This window comes from Bos indicus x Bos taurus, chromosome 18 (assembly GCF_003369695.1).
Source record: "Bos indicus x Bos taurus breed Angus x Brahman F1 hybrid chromosome 18, Bos_hybrid_MaternalHap_v2.0, whole genome shotgun sequence".
In the NCBI taxonomy this organism is placed as follows: Eukaryota; Metazoa; Chordata; class Mammalia; order Artiodactyla; family Bovidae; genus Bos; species Bos indicus x Bos taurus.
This window is the reverse complement of record NC_040093.1, coordinates 24,952,010-24,977,592: the sequence shown is the minus strand read 5'-3', so window position 1 is coordinate 24,977,592 and position 25,583 is coordinate 24,952,010. Positions and strand designations below refer to the sequence as shown.

Genomic DNA, 25,583 nt, shown 5'->3' with positions numbered 1-25,583 from the left:
AAACCCTCAGTTTAAGAGGGATGACATTTCTGCCAAGAAAAAGAATAAAACTGGGGCATTTTTTTTTTTTTATAACCTGTTCCCCACTGCAGTATTTTCTAAATGCTATTAAGTGATCGATTTACATGGCCCCGTGATGATGTCATCTATAAGAAGGGGAATGCAGATGACAGCAAAATAGTGACAGTGACCTTGTTTCAGAATCCTTGGAAGCCTGTCAGCTTTGCTTCCAGTATATGGTTTCAAAGAATGTACTTTTTGGACAATATCTAGTTACTGGGTAGTGAATTAATAGAGTTAAGGGTTCTGATGCAATTCACATATAGGTCAATTACATGCGCCAACATCTGCTCTGTCACTATCATTTGCATATAGCATTCATATGTTAATGATGCCTCTTTTTACTCAAGTAATATATTTAAAAAACAAGATTTGCATATCAGTTTGGATCAGTATATTACACGCGATGTATCATTTTCTCCGTCTTGTTATGATTTTAAGAACAATATCTTGAGTGATGGCTGCTATATTTGAGCACGGCTCTGATTTATACAAGAAACCCTTCAGTGGGAAAGCTTCCATTCTAAAGCTGCTTAGAACCTTATAAATCAATAATGACGCAGATGGACTGGTGATAATCTATTTAGAATGCCTGATAGCAAATATTGTTGTACAGATGATTAGAGTGGTAACTGTTTTAGCAGAAAGCCTTTCTCCCTTTGTAAATGGTAAGTTTGAACAAAAAAGTGCTCACACATGGACTTCATGTCAGGAAATCTTCGTGCTGGGTCTGGATTGCAAAGGGGAAAACATGGGGGGAAGAACAAAGAGACTTCCCGCTCCTGCCAATATAATCATATCATTCCCTGTTTCTTTAACAAAACAGGACCTCTTAATGGAATTGTGTCTTCAGGTGTAAATAGCATTAAAAGCTGCTTCTCCTCTCCTCTTTGCCCTGATACAGCGCAAGGAGTGAGAAAATAAAGTGGAGGTTGTCAGAAGTGGCAGCTGCTTGGAATCCTGATAAATATAAGCTTTTATTGATCTGATGAAAATGAAAGATCCCAGTGCTAGGCAGTATTTAGCTTCTTGTCTACAGCACGTCACCGGTGGCCTTGCATTGGGATAGATTTTCATTCTCGTACACCGGATTTGATTTCATCTTTAACCTTTTCAGTTGAATTTCCTTGACCTCTGCATATTGCTGTGATTTGGTGAATTTGTTACATTTCACTTTACATCATTTCTTTCTATATTTCCTTTTGTGATAGGGAACTGGGACGCCCCTCTGGCAATCTGTCAGTGCCTGGATCAGCTGCATCCTTTCTGGGGTATTTTCTCACCAGACTGACAGTCCTTAAGACAAGTATGCAGTTAAGCTGCTAAGGTAAGTCTTACGATGTTGGAACTCTTTGCCCTGGACACACATCATTTCCTCCTGCTTTGTCGTGTTGACCTAACACAAATCCCAACCAAATGGCCCCTCTCCCTGTCCCTGGCCAGGGGCTTCCTCCCAGCCTCTGCCCCACCCAGGTAGGACTCCTCTACCTGCCCATAGCTCTGGGAGAGCCATAACTGGCAGGACCACTCACCATTGGGGAGGGATTCCTTAGTGCTTTGGGTGGGGAGGGGGAACAAAAGAATCATGAAAAAATGTTATTTTCTTCTCTGTGGCTTAACTCCTTTCTCAAGTTTTCTTCTGGGATAAATACGAGGCTTCAGTACGCAGTCCTGAGGTGCTGCTAACATATTCTGGTTCCAAGAAAGTGCTGCTGTTATTTTGAGTAGTTTTGATACAACCAAATCAAAGTGAAGATTTGAAATAGCTTTTCTGAAAGCCCAAGCTGAAGTCATAAATTATTCTGCACCATGATTCTTTCTGATAGTAAAACCATACCTCTTTGCCTGACATTGCTGAAATGTGGAAAAGTGAAAGTTAAAAATAAAATGAAACATTTAAATCTTGGCTGTTGAGAACCTCAGATAGACATCAAGGCCAGTCGATAAAGGCCCCTATCAATTAGGCTTCCATGGTTATCATCAGATTTGGTTTATTAGCAATTGCACAGGTGCAGAGTTCCGGTATTAAGATTGAGAAGGGCTAGGAAAAAATGTGGGGAAATACCGTAAAATGGGAAGTGAGGGGCTGGGGAGATAAGGTTGGCTCAGTGGCAGGGCCCGGGGCCATGGTGGTGCCATCACTTCATGGAATCTCGTAGGAGGAAGTATCTGTAGCCAAAGGGTTGGGAGTTTTCCCTTCTTTTTTTTTTTAACCCCCTTTCTTTGAGTTAGAAAGTGTTGATTTCACACTGTGGTGCGTGTTTTCCGTCAGCTTCTTGGTGGGTGTATTCCGTGTTAAGAAAAGGAGCAGCGAATACCGGCAGTTGTAGCTTCCCCCAGCGGACGGCAGGCAGGCAGGCGGGCAGCGGCTCCGCGACGCTCTAGCACCCGGTCTGCTCTGGCGATGGAGGCGGCCGCGGGCTTCCCGAGCCTCCAGACTGAACTGTTTGGCTACTTCCCTCCTCAGTTGTAGCTTCCCCCAGCGGACGGCAGGCAGGCAGGCGGGCAGCGGCTCCGCGACGCTCTAGCACCCGGTCTGCTCTGGCGATGGAGGCGGCCGCGGGCTTCCCGAGCCTCCAGACTGAACTGTTTGGCTACTTCCCTCCTCAGCATAACGCAGGCAGAACAATTTTTGGTTTCATAGCTGTTTGGTTGGGAAAACAAGCCTGCGGTTGCCAGTAAGGTTTAGAATTTGCCTGCCAGATCAGGGAATGTCTGTGAAGACTATTTTCCCTCTTGGGAGGCAAAACACAGATGGGGGAGTTAGGAGTCTTACAATATTTAGCTGCTACATTGATGGTAGTGATTCTGCCGCCTGGATGCTCACAGTTTCTGAAGGCCCAGCTTAGGATCACTGCCAAGGGCCTCAGGTAGGGAAGGTGGTGGGTGGGGCTTTCCCCCCACCCCCACCCCCACCCCCAATCCTGCTGTGGTTGCTCTGGAACATTCCATGTCCTGTGGCTTTTGAGGTGGCAAGGAGGCACTGCCAGAATGCTGCCTTTTCCCCTTGACCCAGGCCAGGATGAGAAGGGGCGCCCGAGGGCAGGAGCTGGACTGACTTGGTCTTCTGTGAATGAGCCATGCCATCCTGCACATGGCCCCTGAGACCCTATAGAGTAGGCGGAGGCCCTGGGCTCACCAGGTTTCCTGCCACCAGGGCACAGGTTTTGAGAAGCTGATCGCTTGGTGTACTCTGGACCTCATAGAAGATGAAGAAAGATGATGTGCTATTCTTGGGATTGGTCATGAGCAGGTGGGGAGAGTTTCCTTCATGGAAAATGTACATCTTGTAATAATCTGGGGTCATGTGAACTGGAGTAGAGTTAGAATTTTGTCTCCAAGAGCAAATTCTGTGCTCCAGAGACCAAGAAAGGGGACAGGCTTTCAAAACAAGCAGAAGGCATGTGGGCATCTCCTTTCTTGCTTTTTGCTGATTCCTCAGCACACAGGATTCTCAGACCCTTGAGCCTGAAATTATGATGAGCCAGTTGAGAAATTTCTGGACTTCTGAAGGTACTTGTTGGGGGAAATCTTACTCCCATTCATCTCCACCAATGCCCTCCCCATACTTTGAAATAGACACTTGAATTTTTAAAGTCAAATACTATAAAAGTACAGCTTTGGGATGACCAAAGCACCATTACATAGAAACCCTAAGCAATTGGAGAAGGCAATGGCACCCCACTCCAGTACTCTTACCTGGAAAATCCCATGGATGGAGAAGCCTGATAGGCTGCAGTTCATGGAGTCCCTAAGAGTCGAACATGACTGAGCGACTTCACTTTCACTTTTCACTTTCATGCATTGGGAAAGGAAATGGCAACCCACTCCATTGTTCTTGCCTGCAGAATCCCAGAGACGGAGGAGCCTGGTGGGCTGCAGTCTATGGGGTCGCACAGAGTCGGACACAACTGAAGCGACTTAGCAGCAGCAGCAGCTAAGCAATCTAATGCTAACTGAATCCCTCATACACATCAGAAAATGATTTACTGTCCTGCCACAACATGGCTTTCCAGAGCGATCCCAGCAAGGAATGGAGGCAGAGCCTGGTGGTGTGGCCGTCCAGCCTTCCACAGCTTTACCTTCAAAGACCCCATTCTCGGTCTTGAGGCCCAGCAACCTCTAGAAGGAATTGGCCCTCAGAGACCATAAGACCTTCTCTCCATCAGACACAGAGTGGCTCCTGCTGTCCCCGAGGCACATTTAGGACCCTGGATTCAGGGTGCTGTCCCGAGGCAGCTCCGTGTCCTGGTGCAGACGTGTGAGTCAACAGCCTTCCCGCAGCAGTAGTAATTACCTTAGTTAAATGCTGCAGGAGCGGTACTTTGGGAGCACAGAGGAGGGAGTGAATAATTGTAATTTCTGTGTGATAATGATGATAAGCCCTGCATATGTGTGTGGGGCTTTGCGTCGTGTTTGATCTTCACCGGGAGCTCTCCAGGCTCATGGAGGTAAGGATCCCTGCAAACTCCTCAGTATGCAGCGATGAGGTAGGAAAGAAAGATCCCAGTACTCTCATTTTGCCTGAGAGAAAAAGAAAGTCAGAGATAATTTTAACTCCAGAGGGAAGGTAGAGTGAACTACAAGAGTTTCTTGGGGTTATCTTAATACTCATCAATTCCATTGCAGGTAGATGATCTTATTGGTTCCATTTTCCAGATGTGGAAACTGAGGTCAGAGAAGTTGAGTGGCTTCCCCCAGGCCATGCAGCTGCTGGATGGCGAGGTGAAGGTTTGCTCGTGCTTCTTTCTGATCTCGGAACATGATCCCTTGGCTACAGAGCGGCCCTGGGTATAGTCTTGGACAAGACCGGGGCTAGGGCACAGTAAACAAGACAGCCATGGATAAGATGATGTCAGAGACTGATATGTGCCATGAGGAAATGACGTTTGGGGTGACACAGGGGGAGGGGGCGTGTCTGTACTTGGAGGGTGAGGGATGGCCCTCCTATGGAAGGCACGTTGGAAATGAGAGATCTGAAGGACATGGGGGAGCCAGCCAGTGCAGGTCTGGAGGAAGAGCATTCCTGGCAGGGGGAGCGGCATGTGCAAAGGTCCTGTGGTGCGGAAGAAGCCAGTATGCGTGGGGGACAAAGTGGAGGCCATCGAGGCTGGAGGACATGAGCTCTGGGGAGAGGGTGGGTGGGTTGGAGGGCCTGGATAGACATGCCTTTGTAGACCATGACAAGGACTATTGCCTTTCTTTTACTTTTAAGCTGCTTTTAACCAAAGAGCATGTCTTGAGAAACCCCCCTTTCCAGGTGTGGGAATGCTCCTAGAGCCAGAATTCTGCGAGTGACTTGGACCAAGTCTTGGTGGGTTGTTTGCTGTGGCCTCGATTTTCTACCAAGAGGGATGGCCTTGTGACTAGTGTAAAACTGGGAGTCAGGAATTTCAGGGACCGTGGGTATAGGAAAAGTGGCCAGTTGCATGGGGGTCACTGTGATTCGTGACAGTGCCTTTGGCTCCTCTTCTGGGCTTCCTAGGTGGCTCAGTGGTAAAGAATCTGCCTGCAATGCAGGAGATGCACATTCAGTACCTGGGTTGGGAAGATCCACTGGAGAAGGAAATGGCAACCCACTCCAGTATTCTTGCCTGGGGAATCCCATGGACAGAGGAGCCTGGTGGGCTACAGTCCATGGGGTCAAGAAAGAGTCAGACACAACTGAGCGACTAAACAACAACTGGACCCAGCTGAGCCTCCACAGCTGTGGGCTCGGGCAGATGCAAGTGGAAGCCTTTAGGGCTCCCTTTGATCAGGTTTGCCTGTCTGTGCAGGCCTCAGGGAAGTGTAAACATGCTCCATTCACTACCAGGAAGTGTTAACTCCAAACTGATAGCGATCACTTCTTTGTCAGTGCTGATTTGTGGGTCATCTAATAACCTGTTGAATGAGTTTGAAGATTCTTGGTGGTTACGGTTTAGGCATCTTTTCCCTTGGGTAGTACAGGTGCTATTGTTAAACAGGACTCTGTTTAACAGAAATTCTAGGTAACTCCTAGATCCATAGACCCCTAGGGCTAGCAGAAACTGTTGCTATCAAACGTACCTTTATTTTCTAGGTGAAGGGACTGGGGTCTAGAGAGGGCAAGGGATTTGCTCAAGACCACACAGCGAGCCATGGGCAGAGTCATTCTCACCTGGGCACAAAAGGCCATCCCTCAGGCAGTTCTAGACAGCTCCAGGGACCTTCTTGGCTGAAAGAAGGCACCAGAAGGGGGAAGGGCTGGTGTCCTGGTCACCTTGGGAGCTTGCACAGCTCCCAGGACAGTCCTGGCATGCTGCGAGTGGTCTGCAGTCATTCACTGATGTATCGATGGACTAACCCCTCACCTCTGCATATTGTATTTATTAGAATTTGCTGCACCTTGGTTTCAGCAAACTCAATATATAGCAAATGCACATTTCTTTCCAAATTTTCTGGAATGCAGGGATTGCAAAGCCCAAGGCCTGCCTAGTATGATTTATGTCAACACCCAGGACACAACGAGGCCAGGACTCTGGTTATGAGTTCCTTATACCTGCACAGGTAACTTGAAGGTGCCCTGCAGGTATTCCAGTAGGCTTGTTTTAGGGATACAAGATGCTTAGGGTTTTGGACAAAGGTGGTCAGTGCTGAAGGCAGCCTGGCCAGGGGAGAGCTTGGACTCTGCCCCAGAGTGTGTTGTCAGAAGGCACCTAGACAGGTTTTGGCCCAGCCTGGGCGTCTCTCTCTAGGGAGTTCTCCTAAACCCCACTTCAGGGTCCAGGTGGGAAATGCAGGAAGCTGGATGTGTGCCGAGTGGGTGGGGGAGAGCTGATCCCATTGCAGGGGGCCACTCAACTCTCATCAGCTGCACTTGGAAATGTGGGCTGAATTTTCCCAGGTCTTCATAGTTCTTAAGGAAAAAAGTTTAAAAAAACGAGTTCTTTTCCTCCAATGTTGGCAACTTATCAAACACAAGTGTTTCTGTGGACCAAGCAGAGCTCTGCTGAGCACAGGCTCATACATACAGCGGGCATGCGATGAGACCCGGCCAGGGCTGACCTGAGCTGCCCGCAGCCCAGCCCAGCCTCCAGAAACACAGGCAGTGGGAAAGGAAGGTGACATTTGCAGTGCCATTCTCTCCCTGCAGAGAGGCCTGGGAGGTCCTTGGTTACATGGGGTGGGCTGATGCCAGCAAGAGGTGCAGCAGTGGGAACACCCACCTTCCGGGAAAGGTGGCCAGGATCCCCGTCTGCAGGCCTCCCCATCCCACCTCACTCTGTGCCTCCCCAACACCTGAGTTATAGGGTACCTACCCGTGTCTGATATGGGGACAGGGTGATGCATGGCGTGGGATTCTGCCCCCAGGGAGCGGGTGATAGGATGACCCCTCCTCATGCCAGTTGTGGGGCTGCGTGGGCACACGCCGTGGCTCCCTCAGAGTCCCGACTTAGTCCTCGTGCATAGCCGATCCACTCACTCTGCTCACCTGTGTTTGAAATGGGGTGGTCCTGACGCTTCACCTAGCTGACCGGAAACTCTGGCTGCCACTGGACATGGGTGGCCTGTGTTGACCTTGGGAAGAAGCGCAAGAAGATTCTTTTATCCTGAGAGGCCACCTGGTGTGGGAGAGACATGGCAAGGCCACTCGGCCCGCCCAGTGCCTGTCCGGGTCCCTGACTCTGCTCTATCCTGCAAAGGTGGCCCAGGTCCTCAGCTGCCCTGAGAGGCTGGCGGGTGGGCCAGCATCCCCTGCGATGGGGGAAGATCCCGTACATCTGCCTGTGGTGGTTCCATCAGGACGCTCTGCATCAGGACTGTCTGTGTGCTGGGAAGGGGTCGCTGGTCTCCGGACCTCACTTCCTGTTGGCCCCTGCCTGGCTCCCACTCATCCTTGTACACTCCCTTCACTCGTCCACATGCAACATGGAGTTTCTGTGTGTGTAATATTATTTGTTTTTATTTCTGTAATCCCTTTATTGTTTGCACAACTGCTGTCAGACTGTTGCCTGAAAGTATCACAGGATAATTGCAGAACGCCTGCATAAGTAATTTCTTATGAAATCGGGCCTTGTCTGCATATAAAATTGTTTGTCGTTGCCGCATACATGGACTTCATTATATCCAGGCTGTTTACCGGGCTCGCACCTTCCCCACAGGCCACAGCAACGAGAGGGCCTGACACTGGGAAATAATGAAATACTATCGTTATTCTCTTTGGTCATATGACATTGCTGACATATGACAGTCGGTCCGAGGTGGTCATGGTCAGAGAGAGCCTGGCCCTGGAAGGGGAAGGGGACCCGGGTCTGGCTTTCCCCGGGCGGCTGCTGGGGAGGCCAGTGGCTAATCCGTCTGAGCCAGGCATTTCTTCCGACCACATTTCTGTGATATTAATGGTGTGTGGTAGTGAAAGAAATGTGTTTTATTCTCGAGTCTAACCCTGCTGTTATCAAAGTAACTTCCAGCTTATTAGCGACAAAGGACTTTTCTCCTCTCTGCTGCCCTGTTCGCCAGGGCTTCCTGAATTAAACTGCTGTTTCCTGTCCTTTATATGCATGACCACATCTGGGGAGCCTGCTCACAGCCCCGCTGCTTAATAACAATCACCTTCCCTTTCAGTCTCTGTTGATTGTTTCTAATTCACTCTGACAGATAGTGCCTGACAACTTGCCGGCTTTTCCCTCCCTCCGTGACCTGAAGTTACTCACAGCACTTATATAGTCTGTCATTTTTAATATTTGATTTCATTTTAAGTTATGTGTTTTACTGAGAAGATGAAACCAAAAAAAGGGGACTTGTAATGGAACATAAATTTAACCCTTCTTGCCATCCGGCAGCAGCCTGAGCCGCCTCCCTGGTGTCTGGGTGACGTTTCCCCTTCCTTCTGATTTTCCTGCTGCTGATGGGTTTTCTTTTCTTCTTTCTCTCTCCCTCTCTCTTTTTTTCTTTCTTTCTTTCTTTCATATCTGAAAACAAAAGCTTCATGTCGTATTCTTTCCCTCTAATGGCGCTTGATTAGTTTATGGAACTAATAATGGCATTTTCTGCTCTGCAGCCAGGTTACAATGGAAAGACCTTTTGGGGGGGTTTTCCTCTGGGAGGAGGGAGTCAGGGGAGAGGCCTAGTGAAGTCAAAATGACCGGTGTCAATTAAGGTTCAGAACGTGATTTTGATCTTTCTTTCCGGATTTCTTCTTTTTGTGCCAGCTGGTGGGACAAAGAAGGGCTGCTCTCCCTGGGTTTGGGACGAGCCCTTGGAGTGAGCCCTTCCCCAGAGTGGGGACCAGGCTGAGGCTGGCCACGCATCCCCTTCTGCCTCTTGCCTCTGAATTTGCCCGGCGAGTGGCCTTGCAGGGCAGGCGTCCTCGTGGGGGGCGGGCGGCCCACGTCACCTCAGGGTCCACTCTGCCATGACTTGGCCTTTGTTTGCCACCAGACAAAGCCTCCTGTGTCCCTCTTGGCCCTTCAGAGGTTGAGAGCTGTGAGGCTGTGCATTAGGTCAGCTTTGCAAATAGACACCACAAAAGTTAAAAAAAAAAAAAAAGTGGCGTGTTAACCCAATGTGCCTCGCTTGTTTCTGCTGGCCTTCTGTGGACGTTGGTCTGTCCCACACGGTGTGGCTTGGGCGGCTGAAGAAGCGCAGTAAGAGGGATCCGGGTTGGGGCTCAGTTCAGAAAAGTTCAAGTTCACTGTCGTCCATACTGGTCTCCCCTTGACCACAGCGCATCCCAGGTATGTGAGCTGCCAAGCTCAGGAGGGCCCTGGAGCTAAGTGTTCTCTGACTCCTGCGGAGCAGAGGGGTGCCTGTCCTAGAAGCCAGGCAGGCAGGTATCCAGGGCGCTCTTGTAAAGGCGGTCTGCAGGGAGTACTGTGCTTGGCCCAGGGAAGCACAGAGACTCCAGGCAGGCCCAGATCTACTGCCCACGGGAAGATGTTCCAGCTGCTTCCCTGCTGCTTCTGAGTCCAGGCCTGCAGACTGAGGTCCTGGGTGGGCTGGCCATGCCCATCTTGCCCCGGCTACTCCAGGACTCTTTCAGTGGGAAGTTTTCTTTACCAAGCCTGCCCTTTCTAGAACCTGGGTTCTCTCTCCCTCTCTCTGAGCACTGCGGTAAACTGAGGAAAAGGCCGCTTTCTAAGGGGGATGTTTTTCCTTTCTGTAGTCCCATCACTGGTTCCTTTTCTTCCTTCTGAAAAGGGTGAAAAAAGTCGAGAATAGTTATTTATTTTGATGGTTTTGCAGTGTTGCTTGTATTGTCTTTGTTTTGAGGTACTCTGATTAAAATTAAAAAGGAAGATTCCGCACAAAAAAAGTAGAATGAACACAAACCTTTTAACTTTACGTAAGAATTAAATATCTGTATACGTAATGGTGTGTTATCAGTAAGAAAGGGACAAAAAATGAATTTTCTCTTTCACTGACCCAGATGGTCTTTATGTGCGAGGTACAGACCATGTGGTAGAGAAAGCGGGGGTGGTGGAAAGTCTTGTTTTTCCTTCTGTATCTCCCCGTATTTGTAACCTATGGGGGAGACCAGGCGTGTGTGTGTGTATATGTGTATTTGTGCATGTGTGTGTGCGTATGCCATCAATTGTCACGCAGTGGTGCTGGCTCTCATAGTCTGGGATGATCTTCACAACGGCTCCATCTTAGTGAAGTTGGGCTAAAAGGATCCAGGGCCTTGAAGAAAGATACACAGGCCAAGAGCCACTGCCCTTTCTGCTTTTAGGAGGGCAGTTGAAATAGAATTTTAAAATAAGTTCTGTATTTGAGGTTTAACCTTCAGCAAGGCCAAATTATGCTTTCATTCCCCTTAAAATGTACTCTTTGGCCATTATTGGTTCTTGTTTTAGAGTCAGAGAGAAATAGGGGGGTTGAAATCAACTAAAAACTTGGTTTGGTCTTGGTGCCTCCACAGGCCATCTATTACCTGGTGAGGTTGGGGCTGCGGTGGAGGAGAATCCTTCAGAGTCCAGCTTTTCTGGGAAGCTGGCCTGTGGGCAGGTGTGCATTTGGGCCTGGAGGGTCCTCAAGCTCACTGCTTCCCCAGGAGGCAGCTCTGTTCAGGGCTGCAAGTTAGCAGGGCTCCAAGGCCCGTCCCCGAGAATTCACTCACACTGGTCCTAAAGGGAGGTAAGGAGTGTGATCCTTCATTACAGTCAACAGAATGCAAGAGCCCTGCCACCATCCTAAGCAACCCGTGGGTACAAATACAGAGCAGAGAGGTTGCACAGGGTGCCAGTCACGAAGGGCATGTGGCTTGGGCCACCACAGAGATTCAAGAGAGAGCCATGCATACAGACTTGGGGAGGGACCAGTTGATCAGAGCAATAGGAATAAGATGCTGACCAGCGATAAGGGAGCTAATGATGGTTGTGGGCCTTCTCTGTGCTCAGCACTGCAGATCATTTTAGGAAAGGAAAACCAAACCCTTCTTGTGGCTCAGGAGGAACTTCATGGAGAAGTTGGCACTTCTTGGGGACCAGGAAGATTTTCATAAGCTGAGGCGAGGGGAAGACCAGAGAGAAGTTATTTGCAGACGGTGGGGACTTGCCAGATGCATTTGGGCCTGGGGGGAGGGGCGTATCTGGAGGGGCTAAGGTGCCCATTCCAGGTGTGGGGCAGGAAAGGGGGAGATGTGGGAAAACTGGGGGTGGGCTTGGTGTTGGGGTGACAAATAGCCCCGTTTTGTTGGGACTTGGGATGTAAGTCAGTGTGAGTGAAGGTGTGAGTCAGAGCTCAATGTGAAGGCTGCCTGCCGGGTAAGAGTATTCACGATGAGCCGGGACACAGTGCAGAAATGAGCGTGGGGAAGACCATGTACACTATGACACTGACCTGGGGCAGTGGGCACGGGAGTAGGCAGGGAGACTAGAACTGGACCCTGCCCTTCTCTTAGTTGGGGCTCACAGTGTCCTCAGAGAGGGAGGCACCCCAGTGACAGCTCTGGGTGGGTGTCCAGGCTGCCTGGCCCGCTCTAGTGCTCAGCTATAGGTGCGTTGCTCACATCTCAAGCCAGAGCTGAGAACTGTGCACAGCACGTTGGCCTTTAAAAGAATAATAAAAAAGGGATTGCCCTTTAACCTGCCCCCCTCCCCCCCACACACACTTTGTATTCATCAGGGTCATCCTCATTTTTCTTTTCATATGTATACAAAAGATGTACTTTGGGTTACACAAGGGGTATATGCCAATGTCGAGAGCAGATGAGAACAATGGAACAATTAGCAGATTCATCAGTTCTTCTGCTTATACTTCAATTCCAAGAGTGAAATGTTAGTTTGTTCAACTCTCTGCTTTACGCCTTGATCACAGTGTGAAAGTGTTGACTAAGCTTAGCTTCCTGGTCGGAGGGTCGAGACCCATGGCTTTTAAACATGCTTATATGAAATCCAAACATTCATGGCCACTGGTGATCTTGAAATCAAGGCACAACTTATAAAATGAACACATAATTATCTTGTTTATTCAGGGTATAAATAGAGTTTATGCATTTAAAAATTTTTCTTCCTGATAAGGACTTTAGCCAGCATTTGGTCTTTAGATAGCCTGTCTCCCTGGCGAGCTCTCTCTCTCCCTCCCTGCCCCCTTCCTTTTTCCCTCCCTGCCCCCTCCCTACCCTTCTCCCTCTGTTTCCCCCTCCCTTCCATCCCTCCCTCTCTCTCCCCTGCCCTCCTTTCTCTCTTTCGCCTGCTTCCTTCCCCTCCTTTCCTCCTTCTCTTTCTCCTTCAGAAGGGGGTGACTTATTGGAGCTGCTGTGGCTGCCCCTGACAGAGGCAGGGCCATGATTTCTTTCTGGAGTCCCTCCTGCTTCCCTCACAGCTTTTGGCAGAGCAGGGATGGGTGCCCAGGGCCGGCCTGGTGTGCTTGGGTACATCCTTACCACTTCCACAAATCCAAGGAAGGGCCGTGAAGCCCACACCTGCCTCTGACAGCCCAGCTGGGGACCAGCTCCAGAGAGCAAGGCTGCCTGTGAATGAAACCTTCCCAGACCCTCCCTGGTGGGGGGTGGGGGAGCACAGTTTATGCTCAGAATGACTCCTTGGTTCTAAGTCTGTCACTTTCATCATGCACACACCTCCTTTTTCGATTTTTACCATACCGAGTACCACATACTCCTAGACTTAATTTTTTTTTGACACACTTCTTTTAATTAAATATATTTAGCTCTGTCCTAAATAATAATCTCTATGAAATCTCCGGTCTAATGTGTCCATTATATGTTTTCTCATATCAAATAATAAAATAATTATTTAAGTATTAATTGTTTTTGAAAGAGCAGGGCTTTTTTTGGTTATCACTTAAAATCATCTTGCACGTCGGCGAGCAAGCCTTGGGATCAGCGAGTCGCCCTGTTGGAAGGTTTACATCCAGCCACGTTCCTAGGATTCAGTTCAAGTTACTCGATGAAGCCACTGTCTTCCCAGTTCCCAGCCCCTCCAGCAAGTCCTCCTGACTCCTCTTTCTCATGACCGTGCCCTCAGAATCCCTGATTGTCATTTACATATGTGCTGGTGACATCTGACAATGTTGTGGCAGTTGTTGGGCCATGCTTTCTGACTTTTTGAAGGCCAAAGAGTCTCATCAACTGAGCTAGCTGTCTTCCAGTTTGTCAGTTTAGTCTGTTTATCTGTGGATGTGTGTATCTCTCTACCTATCCATCCATCCATCCATCCTATCCACTGTCCCTCTCTGTATCTGTGTATCTCTCACCTCTGATCTATCAACTGATCCATTCATCTATCTATCCACTTCTCTTCTAATCCACCTCCCACTTTCTTTCATCCTCGTTGATGAGCCAGGCACTAATTTAGGCGCTGGGAATATAGCAAAGAACAAAACCAAGTCCCTGGCCTCATGAAGCTGATATTCTAGTTGGAGAAGGCAGATGATAAACAAATAGATGAAGAAAGCAGAAGCTGATCTGTAGGGACAAGTGCCACACAGAGTCCTGAAACAGGGGCATATGAAGCAAAGAGACCAGGACAAGCTGAGGCTGAGGGGTCAGGGGGGACCCCTCTGGGATGGCGACGTTGGGTCCAGGCTCTGAAGGGCAAGGCAGAGGGCAGAGCTCATGTAAAGGCTGTGAGGCAGGGGCAGGCTTGATGCCTGAGGGGCAGGGAGGAAATTCAGATAGAAGGAAGCAACTGTATTTGATTCCAACTTTGATAAGTTTTTCATGTCTCACTCCCTAGGGGCTATAGTCCCTTTTCTATGTCCCTCAGCTCTGAAAGCCCTCGTGTCAAATCCCTTCTGTTGGGAGCTTTGGAAGCAGTGCCATATTGTCCCCTGCAGGCTTGGAGGGCTGGAGGGGAGAACACCATGATGAGGTGCCCGCTGACATGCTAATATTTCATTTTAATCTTGAGTGCCAGGTTACTTTCCAAATGAAGTGTCTCAGGCAAAGCTCTAACTTACATGAAATAAAAGAGTTTAATGCTAATTAAATATCATCTGACTACTGAAGCCATATTTATTGATGGTCTAAAAGAACATCATCCAGGTGGGTGGACTGGGAACATGCCTCTGATAGAAATGCACCTTTGAGTCCTGGGACTCTTGCCTTTCAGGCTCACACACCCCATGCCTGGCAAAGCGTGTGGGGCTGGGACCCCGGAGAAGCCCCTGCAGCTTTCTCTGCTGGGTACAGAGATCAGTGCCTTTAATGTGGATTTGGTTCAGGAGGTCTGGGGCCGGGGGACCAAGCTGCTCGTTTTTAACCAGGTCCCAGGAAGTGCTGATGATGCTGGTCCAGCTGCACAGTGAGTAGGAGCGTCTAGAACAGACCAGGGTAGCTGGCTCTGACCCAGGCTCCTGCACCACTGCTCACAGGCAGTAACAGCCCTGTGGGCAGTCTTTCTGCCCCCCACCCACACCCCCCCTCCATCTCTCCCTCCTCCTGTCTTTAGCCCAGACCTTCCTTGTCCTCCTGCCTGTCCCAGCCTCATTGTCATTCTCCCCAGGGCAAGAATGGGGTGATTCCTTCTTGTTGTAAAAGTCTTCATGCAGGGTCTGGCCCAGTTTTCCACCGTTTGCTTAGTCTTTGGTTACCTGATCTTGGCTCCTGATTGTCTCACCCAGACTTGTAAGAGTTTGGGGCAGCTTATGGGCAGAGCCTCTGTTCTAGTCCCCTGCTTCAGTGCCTCTGGGATTGGCTTGTTCTTCTCCTGATGGCAGGGAGAAGGGTGTACTTCCTGGCCCTCTGCAAACAGGGACTCACATAGGGCAGAACTGGCCTCAGCAGCCATGTTTTGGTTGAGACTGGTGGACAGGGCCTGGAACGTGAGGTCACATTCTCCTGTCTGCCTTCCAGCTTCACTTAGGGGAGGCTTCTCTGGATTGTGTCTTCCTGCTTCTCTCATCAGCAGCCTTTGGATGCTGGGTGTAGAGCTAGCTAGGGATGCCTAGCTCTAGTGCTGCTGGGGTGAGAGCATTCCCATCGATGAACATGGGGTGACCACTTGGAGAGGCACACTAGGGTGGTTGTCCATGACAATGGGACCTGTGTTGCTAGACCTTTGCATTTTTCTAAAGAGGTCAGAAATCTGGATTTCCGTATGAAACTCAGCCAGTTTTTACAAGTTTAAAACCCTTACTTGATTTTCTTAAGTCATCATGTAAGCCAAACTGAGCATATGTGTCCCTGGATTTTAGCAAGGAGTCCTCAGAATGCAGTCAGCGTCTGGTGGTCACCAGCTCTGGGGGTGATTCCACGGATCCTGCTGGGAGAAGCCAGAGGATCTGAAAGAGGCGGCCTGGTTGAAGCTGGCTCCTCAGCAACTCACCTTGCCTGGGGAAGGGGAGTCGGGTGGAAAGGGCTCTGAAGACTCAGAAATCCATTCTGCAAGAGTGGCCCTGATGTGGCTTTCAGGCCTCGGGAAAACTCATTCTTCCATATCAGCTTGTCTGCCTCCACCTATAATTAGCATCTGAAATTTCTAAATGAACTGCCTAATCAAGTAAATTTAGCAAACTTATTGTGAAGTGCTACCAAATCCTTTCCCTCCAACTGTCCACATGACGTCCGCACCACCTTGCTTGCCTGTGCCGCTTGCTACTGAAGCCGTTTACGCGTGCAGTCTGGCAGCCCCGCAGACAGTCCATTTATGTGACCTGTAATGAGTTTATTAGTGTTTCACTGCCTTGTTGCTATTAAGTTTTATCAGTTTCAGCTTCCAGAGCACAAGGTTAAATTTTCAATAGAGTTTTCACAAAGTTTAAGTGGGATTAAGATTGTTAAAAATGTGTCCAAATGGTGGGTCCATGTATTTAGTTTCAAGATATTATTTCTGCCCACTCTGGGATTTTGATCTCCTATTTATAAACCTAACACTTTTCTGATGTTCAGAATGGCAGCACAGGGCCTACATTTTATTTTTGCCCACTACACATGTATGCGTTAAATGCGGAGGGTCAACTGAGGCTGTAGCAAGTGGGAGCTAGTGACTGAGCAGCCCTATATTTTGGGATCCCTGTCCCAGGGTGCAGTTGGGACTGGCTGTCATTTTGACATGGTAAATAAACATCATAATGGAGGAGGGAAAATTCTCCAACAAATTGCAAAAGGATGAATTATGATATTATTATCTTCCAGTACCATAGGATAAGCAAGTTCCCCTATGAAGATATGTGCATATGTAATTGAATATTATTTACCTGGATCCCATCTGTAATTCTTGAGCAATTTTTTAGGAAAAACCAATTCAGGAGTTTCTTCAGTGGCTGCAATTAGAATAAAGTGGTTCCACTTTTAGGTAAGAGAGAAAAAAAAAAAGAAAAAGAACAGTAATAGGCTGAGCAGCTATTATGGAAAGTTTATTATTATTGGTATATAAGCTAGCTGGGGGCTTAAGCACAGAGCAGTTGGATAATTTAGCTAGCTCCTGGATCCAATTAAAAACATCTATGTTGTGTCCACAGTGGGGGGATGGCCATAGCTGAGAAAGCACTCTGTCGTCGCTGGTGACACACCTGTGGCATTCTCTGGGTTCTGTGCAGTTTGGGATGTAGAATGCTCTAAATCCTCTCATTACTGCCTTCTAGAAGACAGACACTTCAAGCGGTTCTCCATTTATCTGAGATTACTATTTAAACTCGTTAAAAAGCAACTCCGGCTTGTTCACTCAATTGGCTGTGGGGAAGATTTCGTGTTCTTGAGCGACAGTGTGGCTTTGATTAGTGGAGTGCTATACTTTTTAGGGGAGACCTTTTCTAACTTAATTTATGACCCTGGTTGATGGCGTCTGTGCTGGGGCATTACGTATTTCCCCAACTATTGTACCTGGTGTCAATAAAGGCGCATTTAGGGAAATCTGAAATAAAACTCCAGGGTGTTTTTGTTCTTTGGGGAAGCAATGCACCATAAACATTTTGGGCTTGAGCCAACAGCTTTCCCTGACCGTGATTGCAAATTACTGTAGTATGTATAGATTGCTGGTAGAACACTATTTGAGGAAACCTGTATTTTATAGAATGTCACTTTTATGCACAATCCAGGCAAAAGGAAAAAAAAATGAATTTAGCCAGCAGACAGTATTCTTTTGAATGAGGATTATGAAAAAAAATATTTACCAAAAAGCAAGCTCTAAATATGGCTTTTTATTTAATCATTATTACATCAATCATCAATATCAATACTTAATAGCAACCTGATAATGTACCCAGTAGGTGAAACAGCTATTAAAAAGTGTAAAAAAATGATTAATCAGGTGCAGGGGATATTAATGCTCTCCAATTATTTAATGATAAGTACATATTTTTGAAAGTGTTTGTTTTTAATAATCGACTGTAATATTAGTTTGCAAAAACGTAATTGCTTCTTAATTTTGCATCTTAGCTTCTTTGTGCCGGGTACAAAGGTAGTATATTTCTGTAGTTATTGTTTGCAGCACTCCGTGTAAAAAATCACGTTCATTTCAAGAAGCTGTTATGGTATTGATTCTGGTAAAGACTTCCATTAACTGACCAATCTAAATCTCATAAGTGATGTCAGGATAGTTATGCATTTGCTTGGTTCAAGTATTCAGCCATTATGTTAGAATGCAGGCAGTGTCTGAATATGGCTGTTAAATTATTTCTAAATACCGAACCAGAACAGCTTAACAGTTCTGCAGTTTGAGACTGACACAAAAATGACAATCTGCCACCTCTTTGTTTTTTAAATATTAACGTTGTATTGGGATAGTATTTTTGGAGTAAAAACCTGTGGCACGAGAGGATAAGTGACATAAACAAAGGCAGCTGGGCTTCATGAAATAATGGAACAATAAGGCCCTTGCAGCCGTTCTCATCACTCCAGTATGTTAATTAGCATTCTGTTGTGGCCGCAACACTGAAAACATGTAATCTGTATTGGTGTACAGTACAGCTGTGAACACACATTCTTTTTTGTGAGTCCCTGGAGTTAGCCTTGCCATTGGCATATGCATTTGGGCCAAAAGTCAAGCCATCACCACTAAAATAGCACACTATAGCAGCAAAATGTCATTTGTCTTTTCTTATTTTTTTCTCCCCTCAATGCCACATGCTATCCAGTGATGTAATCCAGTATCACTGCATCTGCCTCCCTGCTCTATTTTTGCAGGAGGGTATCTGGGGGGCTGGGATGCCAGCAAGCAGGAGGATTTCAAAGGCAAGTGGCCCAATAAGGGTCAAATTAAAAAATCAGTTCTTTCTTTTTGCATTATTTGTCTAAAAATATTTTTTAAAAGTCTATAGATTTTTAAGTGTCAGTGGCCCAGAATCTGCTGCTTGTTTCCCTGCAGGAAGGGGGAGGAACTAATTCGTAAAGAAAAAAAGTCTCAGTAAATTTTGCCCTTATTTAATCATCTATATTTTAAACCTGATTCACAGTCCTTCATGCACCTAATACCCATTTTGGGGTGGGGGTGGGGTTGTTCTTCCCATTTCAGAGCTGAGGAAACTGAGGCTGAAGCATGGCCCAAAGATAGACTCTAATTGCAGGGCCTTTCTGACTTCTGTTTGCACACAGACAGTGGCTGGCTGCAGAGTGAAAAATGATTGGTCATTTTGAGGCAGAGGGGTTAGTATCAGTGAGTAGAGCCAGCCAGTGGCTGGCAGCAGTAACTAGGGCCTTTAGAGGCAGGACTGAGACAGACCCCTCTTGGGTGATCTTCTGCTCACCCAAGTTGAGCAGTGGTTGTCTGGGAGCTGCCCCTGGTACTGCCAGGACATGACCCTGGGTTCTTTCTGATGCCAGCTTTGGAGGCAGGAGAAGACAATTTCAGTGTTGTTGTCACAGGAGCTGGACTAAATGGCCAAAACCTGCTTGGATTTTTACCTGATAGAGTTTGGCTTGAAAAGTGAAAATGGTTCCATTTGGATTTTCCCTGGTTTCAAAGTAATTCAGCTTTCTTTATGCAAGTGTATTTGCAGTCTCCCCAGCACAAGACACTTAAACACACATACTCTTGTTTATGCAGTGCATATCCCTTTCCAAAATATTTTTTGAATCAAAAATTACATTTTCTAGCACTTTAAATGTGTTATAAATTCAAATAGGGACTATCCAGTTGTTAAAACTTTTCCTACATTTCAGACTAATTTTATCCACCCCCCCCACCCCGCCCCATCATCATCTGATCTGACTATACCAAAAGAGATTTTAAAAAGAAAAAAAAAAAAAAAAAAACCAGCACTAAAACCAAACCAAAAAAATTAAACCCTCAAACCCCCATCTGGCTCTAAAGTAACTTTCAGACTCTGTGGGCAAAGCTTCTTCTTGTCTCTTTCTGAAAAACGAGAATGAATACTTTGCTCCAGATTTTTCTTTTAATCTGCCTCAAACCTGATTGAAAAATTACCCCCCATCCCACAAAGAAAATACAGCATCTGGGCCACCACGATGATCCAGTTTGGCTCTGCTTTTGCAATGTGGAGGAATCAAATGGTCTGGTGTTAAGGTGGCTTGAGTGAGTGTCCACCTGGGAGCAGATGAGGTTAAAGGTTAATAGCACTTGCTTTTTTTTTTTTTTTTTTAAATTCCAGCAGAACAGAACTCTTTTCCACCTGGCTGGCCCCTGTACCGAGTCCCAGGTCCAATTCCACAGTCTCAGAGACGCCTCAATTCGTGTCTTTGCTCAGACTTACCTGACGGAGGTAAGGCAGGGCTGACACTAAGATTTTAGGTCTGTTGTTTCTCTTTTCCTAGAAATTCGCCCCCACCAACCATCCCCCCAACCGCCCCCCCACCCCCTGTTAATGGCTCTTTAAATATTGAAATGCCTGGAAAAACAAAACAAAATAAAATAAAACGCAGGCTGTCAAAGAGATAAGAACAACAACAACAAAAATGTTGGTATCTTTTAGAATTTGTCTTCCAAGTGGTAAAAGTATATAATTAATAGGAGAATTTTCCTCCAGATGTGGCTATACTATAATAGCGCCTTATAAATGCTACAGAAAGAAAAATTGCTTGGAACGAAGGCTTCCTCAATGGGAGCACACCTGGGTCTGACAAAGATTGCATTTAGGGACTGCTGTGCTATCACAACGCAGAGAAAGACCAAGTCTCCGGGAGCAGCTGGAGAGAAAGCCCCGGCAAATCTGCATGCAAATAGCAGCACATTGTTAACTTAATCAGATGCCGAGGAAAAGATGTGCCAGAACCGCGAGGATGATCTACACTCACGGAGGGAGAGCGGCCTGGGCTGCCACGGGCATGGGCGAGGATGGGCCTAGAGCAAGGTGCAGCCCGCCGGCCCAGCCCACCCACCGCCGGCCTGTTTGCCCTGGCCTGCAGTCAATTTATCACAGAATGCTTGATTCGCTCTTTGAAAAGATAGAAATGATGGAGTATATTTCAATTGGAAGGAAGCTTTTATTTTTTAATGGTGACATAGGTATGGGCATTATTTCACCAGACTCCATAACTCCAATTAAAAAAATATTTCTGCTTAAATATCCGGGTGCATGAAGATACAAAATACTGTCCTTGAGTGTATAAAGAAAAAGATCTTTTTGCTTGAAAAAAACAAATGCTCTCTATAGAGGGAAGTGCTGAGTATATATTGTACCTTAAGAAGTGGAGACACCTGTTATTTACGTTTTATATTAATATTAATGGACATATATATATTTTTAAAATCTCCTCCATCTTTTAGTCTGGCACCGTAAAAAATAAAAAGTAATACTATTTATCACCCACAGCTTAATAGTGCTTTAGTTGTTTACTGCCATCGCACTAATTGCTCTGTACTAATGTGTTTTTCTGTGATATCCAGTAGTGCTAAGAGAACAGAGATCCATAACCAATTAAATATAGTGTTTTTTATGTTAAAAATATATCTGGTGAGACTAGAAGGGAACAGAAGCTGCCCTTAAGAAAGGCACGTTGGCACCGGCTCGGGGCCCAGCAGAAGGTGCCCGCGTTGCTTCTTTTGCGTAAAGACAAAGGGGGATCATTTTTTTGGCAAGAAAACAAACCCGAGGAAAACACAACAAACTGAGGGTTTCCTTTTTTCCCCCTCCTGCAACTCCTGGAGCTGCTTCTGTACTGTCTCTTCCAGTGAGGGAGAGTTTGCCTCGGGGCGGGGGGGGGGGGGGGGGGGAGAAAAGGGGAGCGGGCAGGAGCAGGGCTGGTCCCGGGTCGGGCTGGGGCCCGGTGCCCGGTGCCCGCGAGCCGGAAGGGCGCCGGGTCTGGCGCAGGCAGCCCGGGCAGAGGGCTCACCGGGGAGCGTCTGTTGTCGGTTCCAGACCGAGCGAAGCGCCTCGGAGTTCGGGCCGCGCGGGCTGGGCGGGAAGAAGGTGAGGGGAAACAGGACGGATCAGCGTTCTTAGTTCTTAACAATTTCCAAAGAAGGTGGGAGTGACAAAGGGACGCCGGAGGCCGCCGCCGCCGCCGCCGGGGCCCGCGCTGTTTCCTGGCGAAATCACTCGTCGGGGACGGAAGCCGGCCACAGGGCAGCCCGCCGCCCGTGTTCGTTGGCTGCGCGCCCGGTGGTGCGGCAGCCCGGGGCCGAGCGCTGCCCCCGCCGGCCCGCCGCCTGCCAGCCGGCCGGGCCCCGCCGAGCGCCGCACTTCACCTTACGGAGGGGAGATAATGAGATCAATTAGAGGCGCCGTCACTGCGCCGAGACAGCTGCTGGCGCATAGTAATCACCGGCGGGCCGGTGCGCGGGGGCGCCCCGCTACCGCTACCTGCGCAGGGCACCAGCGCGCGCCGGCCGCCCGGGCCCACCCTCGGGCTCCAGCCCCGCCGGGGCCTGCAACCTGCTCGCCTCCTCTGCGAGGAGCTCACCCCCAAACTGCCCCGGGCTGCCAGCCCACCCGTGGGAGGGTCTTGGACCTGCCCTGGCGCATATGCATGTGTGCCTGTGTGTGAGGGCACCTGTGGGTGGGTGTCCATGCGTGAGTGTGCCCTGAAGACGTGTGTAAGTGTGAGACTGAACATGTGAGTGTGGGCCTGTATACCCGAGGCGTGAGTCAATGAATGTATGTGAGTGTGTATGACTTTCCATCATGTGTGTGTGTGAATGGGTGTATACCAGTGCTAATGATAGTGTGGGTGTACATGTAAGTATGTGTGAGAACTGTCTGCACACGCATGAGTGTATGTGATAAGCATGCGTGTCCATGTGTGGTGGTGGTTGTTCAGTTGCTCAGTCGTGTCTGACTTTTTTCGACCCTATGAACTGCAGAACTCCGGCTTCCCTGCTCTTCACTATGTTCCGGAGTTTGCTGAAACTCATGTCCATTGAGTCAGTGATGCCATCCAACCATCTCATCCTCTGTCATCCCCTTCTCCTGCCCTCAATCTTTCCCCCCATCAGGGTCTTTTCCAATGAGTCGGCCCTGCATCAGATGGCCAAAGCTATGGAACTTCAGTTTCAGCATCAGTCCTTCCAGTGATTTCCTTTAGTATTGACTGTCCTTTAGTGTTGATCGCCTTGCTGTCCAAGGACTCTCAAGTCTTTCATGTGTGGATACATGTATATTTGCACATGAATATGATTCTGTGTGCACACATACTTGTGTGTGTGCTTGAGAATTGTGCATGTAGATAGCCTATGTGAGAGCTGAATGTATGTGTCTGTGTGAGTGATGAGTGTGGGGAATTAGAGCATGCATATGGGTGTATGTGAAGTGATGTGGAAGTCGCTCAGTCGTGTCCAACTCTTTTCGCCCCCTGGACTGTAGCCTGCCAGGCTCCTCTGTCCATGGAATTCTCCAGGCAAGAATAGTGGAGTGGGTAGCCATTCCCTTCTCCAGGGGAATCTTCCCAACCCAGGGATTGAACCAGGTCTCCTGCATTGCAGGCAGATTCTTTGCCAGCTGAGCTACCAGTATGTACATGAGCATACATGTGTGTGTGACTCCGCTGGAGTGTGGACTTGTGTCCTGGGGGCTGGGGGTGGGCGCTGTGGCCCCCTCCTTCAGTTCCTTGCCCTCCAGCAGGTCCTTGGATGCTTAGGTTTCCTTGTGGGCCAGTGATCCTGAGAAAGTGCCACATGCCATGTGTCTGTGCTCCACACCTGGCATTCCCCTACCATTCATGTGTGCTTAATCGTGTCTGACTATAGCCCGCCAGTCTCCTCTGTCCATGGAATTCTCCAGGCAAGAAACCTGGAGTGAGTAGGCATTCCCTTCTTGAGGGCATCTTCCCGACCCAGGGGTTGAACCTGGGTCTCCTGCATTGTAGATGGATTCTTTACCATCTTAGCCACCAGGGAAGCCCTTTCCCATGATAGGCACCTATATATTGATGGTGTCGGTGGTTCCCCATGTCCTAACCTCCATCTGTATGTCTTCCCCACCATGGATTTGTGTCTGTAGACCCCACCCCGCTTGGTCCCTGCAGAAGGGCCTCATTCCAGAGGTAGAGGGGGTCAGGACATGTGTGCCTCCCCGCCTGGATCCCCCATGACTGCAGACCAGATACTCATCTACCCAGGCGCCCCAGCCCCATTTCAGCGCAGCCCACAGAGAGCACCTATTGGATGCTCTTGAAGTTAGTTAGCTATCAAAGGAGGCTGGGTCAGACAAATTCTCAGTTTAGAAAACAGAATGGGTGAGGGCCCTGAGAAGGGCGGGAGATAGATGTCACCCTAGGGACAGCTCACTGGAGCCTTTGCATTTGTTTTCCTTTCTGGGATGCTCTTCCTTTGGTTCTTCCTGTGGTTTTCAGCTCAACTGTCCCCTTCCCAGAAAAGTCCCCCTGACCACCCTGCCCGTCCCGGATCCCCTTCAGCTGTTCTCTCTTCTCGTTTTGTATCCTCTTCTTGCTTCCTGCTGAAATTGCCACCTCACCTGCTTCCTTGGCTATGGCCAGCTTCCCCATTAGAGCCCTTGCTCCCTGGGGCCAGGCCTTGATGGCGTCTTCGCTGCTGCACTGGCACCTGGCGTAGTGGCCGGTATTCAGTGAGTGCTGGGGGAACAGGCATCTGCTACCTGGTCGGTCCTGGGGGAGCCAGCCCTGTGGACTGGAGTCCACAGCTGGCCTGAGATAGAGGCTCTGGAAGGTTCACCAAGAGACCTGACATGATCCACTGGGACAAGATGTGAAGGAGATGAGGCGGTACCTGCAGGGGACACTCTCTGTCCTGTGTGGAGCCACAGCCCCTGAGTCTCGGGAAGTGGCCAGAGTCCTTCCAGGTCCTTGTTTGGGCCTCAGTTATAGAACAGGTTGTGTGGGTTGATAGGTGCTTTTGGCCGCCCTGCTTCAAATACCTTCTCAGAGGGCCAGAAGACCCCTGAAGTTCAACTTCAGCTCTGCCTCCAACCTTGATGTGCCCTTGAACAAGGGCTTGCTGTGCTTTGATCTCATCTTTTTAAAAAATTTAATATTTATCTTTAGTCTTTAGTTTTGGAAACACCATGTGATATATGGGATCTTAGTTTCCTAACCAGGGATTGAACCTATGCCCCCTACATTGGGAGTGCAGTGTCTTAACCACTCAACAGTCAGGAAAGTCCCTGATCTTGTCTTTGAGATGGTCTGAGAGTGCCTGTTCTGCCTTCCTTGCGCTAAGGTGGAATCGGCTATGGGTGGTGGCTTCTAATAAAGAACAGAGCGGTGTTTCCCACCACGTCCTTGCCCTGTTCCTTCCTCTTCTACTTTGCTCAGCCTTGGTCCCTTCTGTTCTCAGTGAGCAGCAAATAAAGTGGGGCCTGGTGGGCAGCTGAGAGAAGGCCCCACTGACACGTTTCTGATGGAAAGAAAAGAAGGTCATCTCCTAAAAGGATCGGAACAGCCTGTCTCTGCTCTGGATCTCCCCGGGGGGGCAGAGTTCCTCTTCTGAAGTGGTCTTTCCAACTCCCAAGGACCTGCTGTGTGTGAAATGCAGTGCCAGGTGCTTGAGGCCCTTGTCTCATTGACTCCAAGTGATCTGGTCCGGTCTCCGGATTTGAGTCCTGGGGGTGAGGAGTGTGGGCAGCGGGTAATGCCTCCAGCCCTGTCAAATGCCTGGCTGCTAGGGAGGACCAGTTGGAAATCATGTATGTGCAGTTACTTTGAAAATCTCCTGTAAATATGATTTGAGACATTAGGACTGTTGATTTTCTTTTTCTTTCCCAAACATGAGCTATTTTGAAGTTTATGT

At 48.4% G+C, this 25,583-nt stretch overlaps 1 protein-coding gene across 10 annotated transcripts in view; it reads left to right on the top strand.

Moving 5' to 3' along the window:
• The window catches only part of ZNF536 (zinc finger protein 536), a 448,820-nt gene that overhangs the window by 117,475 nt on the left and 305,762 nt on the right, over positions 1-25,583 (top strand). For all 10 annotated transcript variants that reach the window (XM_027516035.1, XM_027516032.1, XM_027516034.1 and 7 more), the window contains one exon: positions 1,272-1,387. The gene's annotated coding sequence lies outside the window, so the exon portion shown is untranslated. The remainder of the gene's footprint in view (positions 1-1,271; positions 1,388-25,583) is intronic.